Consider the following 4,928-nt stretch of genomic DNA (forward strand, 5'->3'; position numbering starts at 1 on the left):
CTCCAATACGTCTGTTAGTCTATAAGGTGCCCCAGGACTCTTAGTCTGGATCTGTAAAAGCGGCAAACACGGCTACCCCTCTGATCCTTCATTGTTTTAGCAGCGCAAGGGCCTGATTCTGCAGTCCTCCCACAAAACGCCTCTGAAAACCACTTTCAGTTCTGTCGGAGTACGGGTGGCAGGACTGGGTTCTAAAAGTATTCCAAATTTCAGTCTCTACCCCTGCCTCTTTCCAGCCTTTCCTAAATGTCTATAAACTTGGCCTGTCTGATAGGACCCCTGAGAGAATAAAAACTCATCAGTTTGCCACTTGTCTTGTTTCTATAAATCAGTCCATCATAAGGAGGCTACTTGTGCCAACAGCACTTTCTGTTCTCAAATGTTAATCCCCAGAGCATCTCGGTCATCAGCTGCAACACTACAAAAACCAAGCCACAGCTTTTCGGAACATACTTGGGCAGTCGGGACAAGTGGCCACAACCCTCTGAGAAGGATGGTGAACAAGTATAGGGTCTGCCCCCCCTGAATAAATCTCAGTAGATTGATATCCCTCCTCCCCCTTCCCGGTCACTTGGTTGTAGGGCATTCCTAAATCAACAGCAGCAAAGAGCCTCTGGCTACTCACTGACTCCAGTGTGGCTGGAAGTTGCATGTTCATTTTGAAACAGTAAGGGAATAACCTCCCATGTGCTGCTTGAAGCTAAGTAGATAAGACTGACTGTCCCTTGCTCCATCTGCCCAGAGCAAAATGCTGCTAAGCCCTTTTAAAGCTACAGTAGCATTAGAAAACAGAAAAGGGAAATCTGAAAATTCCAGAGATCTTTCTCATGCCATTTACAAGGAGAAAAGTAGAAGAATCCCTCTCTCACTAAGGCCCTGATTCAACCGTTCACCCCGTCACCCCGCTTTTTTCATTGTTCTTAAGATCCAAGGGTTTGGTTCTGTATTCACCTATGCAAATTGTGAGGATTTTTATCAAGCCTTCCCCAGGAAAGGGGGTGTAGGGTTTGGGGAGGATTTTGGGGGGAAAGACGTTTCCAAGCGGGCTCTTTCCCGGTTATATATCTGTTAGACGCAATAAAGTCCAAGGAAAAAAAGTAAAATAGTTTGTACCTTGGGGAAGGTTTAACCGAAGCTGGTAAAAATAAGCTTAGGGGGTTTTTCATGCAGGTCCCCACATCTGTACCCTAGAGTTCAGAGCAGGGAAGGAACCTTGACACCATTTAAACAAAACAGAATCTAAAACATCTCTAGCTAGATTACTTACTAAATTCTAAGACTCCATTCCTTTTCTGGTCCTGGCAATAGCATCACACAGACAGAGAGAACCCTTTGTTTCTCCCCCCTCCAGCTTTGAAAGTATCTTGTCTCCTTATTGGTCATTTTGGTCAGGTGCCAGCGAGGTTATCCTAGCTTCTTAACCCTTTACAGGTGAAAGGGTTTCTCCTCTGACCAGGAGGGATTTTAAAGGTGTTTACCCTTCCCTTTATATTTATGACACGCCCCTGAAATCTCAGATAGGGTGAAGCTGACTGTGATTTCTTCCTGGAGCTCCAGGGGAAAACAGAGTTAATAAGACACACACACACACCCCTCTAAATATACTACCTAGGGGGTTTTTCATGCAGGTCCCCACATCTGTACCCTAGAGTTCAGAGTGGGGAAGGAACCTTGACAACCCCTATACAGTAAAGTACTTAAGCACATTTAAGTTTCATTAAAGCTGATGGAACTGAAGCACAGACGTAAGTGGTTTCTGAATAGGGATGGATGAAAGCACATGCTTTAAACCGGGAGCCTAATTCTCGCTTTACTAGAGTTTTAAATTTATTTTATAAAGGGAAACTGTGTTCCTATCACCTACCAGAGAATGGGGTAAAGATTGCTCAAAAGCAAACACGCAGTCAGGGAGGTTTTAGGTTGCATAGTTTGGACATCCAAAACCTACCAACTCCAATGAGCGGCGATGAACTTAAGGGATGTAGCTTTACTGGAATTCAAATACAAATGTCTGAATGTTATGTCCGCACCACGGGAGCTCTTCATGCTCCGTGCAAGTGATGGTAGAAATGCTGAAGAGGAAATTGTTTTGATTTATCCTCAATCTACTCTGATTGTTTCTGTAATAGTAATGGTGTTAGGGCAAATAACCAGAATTGCAGTATATCAAATCTTTTCTGCCAAAGGTGAATTGGACAAGAAGGCTCTATTATACACCATACAACATGCAAGAGACTTATTCAGCCCAGGTATGTTTCTACAGCTGCTAATTTCCTTTCTCAGAGCAGCCCCACGTCTTGTAAATGCAAAGTTAGGTTTCTTCCCCCCTTCCCTTCCCTTCCCTTTACTTGCTAACCCAAATTTCCTCTTCACTGACTACCAACAGCATAGCCAGGATTCCTGGCCTTTTGCACTCAGCCTGGATGTGCAGATCTGGAATATGTGTGACCATATGGTCGTGGAATGGGCCTGAGTCACAGTTACACTGCCGGTGGGGTGTAGAGACCTGAAAGGGGACAGAAATCCTCCCCTGAGAACACACCCCTGTGCAGAGGGTTTCGCTGGCAGATATAGAGCTGGCATAAGACAGTGCCCCTGCTCCAAACCCTCATTGTAGGTGTACTAGGGGCATTCCGTGCTATTCTCTGCTTTCCAGGGTCCATGTGGGAGGAAGGGGTGCGCCTGGAAAGCAAAGCATAAATTGAGCGGCCTCAAAGCATGTCCTCAGGCCACTCTAACTTGCACCAGAGGACGGGCAAGCCCCAGATGACAAGAACAAAATATCGGGACGCCTGGGGGGCAGCCACAGGCTCATCCCCCTCCCCCGCCCCCCACCAGGGCTGGCTCTAGGTTTTTTGCCTCCCCAAGCAAAAAAAAAAAAATCCGGAGTGCTGCCGAAGCAAAATATTGGGACAAATGGCATCCTGACTATACATTGGTCGGGACACGGGACAAATAACTAAATATCGGGACATCTGGTCACCTCAGGGGGAACACAAAATTGGCCAGCTTTGCACCCTGGCATTGTCCCTACCCCTGTCACAGAAACTTAGTAACTGAGAATCAGGCCCACTATTTCTTTAGAATTAGGCTCTATGTTAATTATGATAAATGCACGTGATTAGTTACTTTGCAAACTTAAGATAAATAATGTAGGTTTAGAATGGGAGTATAATTCAGAGTTGATAAAACTATTCCTGGACAAATCAAATTAAGCTCTTTATGGCAGCTATTCAACCACTTCTTTTCAGATGAGACTGTTGCTTCCCAGGGTGAAGGCGTGAAGACTGAAAAATGTGTATTTGTATAGCAGACAACCCCCGCTGACCTGTTTGCGGCAGGGAACTATGCTATTAAGACACAAAAGAGTAATTTGAAAAGCCACATGAAACGGACTCATTTAACAGAATGGGGAACGGCCTGCCCTTGATCAAGATTTAGGAAGCAAAAACCATGAACACACTGGGGTGGAGGGGACTATTTCTAAGTGACTTTAAAAGAAATCCCTTGTCTTGATAGCTCATGTCACACACGGTTAACTCACAACTGGCTGACCAAAGGCTTTGATTTAACATGGCAAGATGCAGTGTACCAGAAGCGTAACCACATACTGTGCTCTGCTGTTCCTCTGGCTAAGATCTGCCATCCTCACTGCTCAAGGCTGCCCAGATCAACATCCTAGCCACAGCCAGGAGACACCTGCTCCTCAAGGGCCCAATCCTGCAGCCCCTTACTCCAATAACAATTTCTCCCATGCCCAATCCCAGCAAAATCCAGGGGATTACATGGCTGAGGTAAGAGTCTGTGGGATTAAGTCCTAAAGGAACAGTGTGGGCCTGATTTTTCACGAGCATGGAGTTCCCTCAACTCCCGTGGGAGCTGCAGGTGCTCAGCACCTCTGAAAAATCACACCCTGAAGGTCAAATCCTCAGCTGGTGTGGACAGGTGTAACTGTCTTGCAACCAGTGGAGGCGTGGGCGTCACTTCCTGCCTTTCTCTTAGACTCCAGCGGGTGCACGTGCGGCCCTGCGAGTAATTTTTGTTTTTACCGCTGCCTTGTGCCAGGCCGCATTACCATGAGCTTGCCCCTGAACCCCAAGCCCCTCCTGAACGGGCTGACAGGGAAGCCAGTGATGGTGAAGCTGAAGTGGGGGATGGAGTACAAGGGCTACCTGGTGTCTGTCGATGGCTACATGAACATGCAGCTTGCAAACACAGAAGAATACATAGATGCTGCATTGTCAGGACACCTTGGTGAAGTTCTGATAAGATGTAACATTGTCCTGTACATCAGAGGAGTAGAAGAAGAAGATGGAGAAATGAGAGAATAAGTTTATATATTTCTGGAAAATAAAGATCAGTTTTCACCAAAAAAAAAAACCAAAAACCAAAAAAACAGTGGAGCTATATGTAAAGATCCATCACTGAAGAGCTGGCTCTAAGTATCTGTGAATTCCTGCCCATCTTTCCTTTCTTCAGTTACTGCTTTACCAGGATTCATTAACACACCTCATTGAGTTCAGGTAGTCTGACATCTGATCCCTTTCCTAATAAACTCCATGCTTTATTGGTAAGGCAGCAGCCTTCCCCATCCCCAGCCACTCTCTCACCCCCAGTTGATTCTTTTGTGCCATGGTTGCTAAAGCTATTAATTCATGCCACCTGAGCAGAGGCAAAGAAATTAATATGCAAATAAGAAAGCAAGTGCCCTCTTCAACTTAACTAATCTATTCAAATGCTCTGAGCGGCTGAACGTAAAGCTTTTCCATGGGAAATTAAATATTAATTTGGTGATTATGCCCATGTTTAGAAAAACTAGTCACCTCGGGCCCAAACCTGCAACTCCTTGCCCCCATGAGTAGCCCTCACTTGCAGCACTACATTTGTGAGTAGGGTTCACAAGTTCCAGTCCCTAATAGGTGGGCAAG

At 45.7% G+C, this 4,928-nt stretch overlaps 1 pseudogene; it reads left to right on the forward strand.

The window, feature by feature from the left end:
• The first annotated feature begins 3,983 nt into the window (after positions 1 to 3,983).
• Positions 3,984 to 4,331, forward strand: LOC144260615 (small nuclear ribonucleoprotein F pseudogene; annotated as a pseudogene).
• The last annotated feature ends 597 nt before the right edge of the window (positions 4,332 to 4,928 follow it).

This window comes from Eretmochelys imbricata, chromosome 2 (assembly GCF_965152235.1).
Source record: "Eretmochelys imbricata isolate rEreImb1 chromosome 2, rEreImb1.hap1, whole genome shotgun sequence".
Lineage (NCBI taxonomy): Eukaryota > Metazoa > Chordata > Testudines > Cheloniidae > Eretmochelys > Eretmochelys imbricata.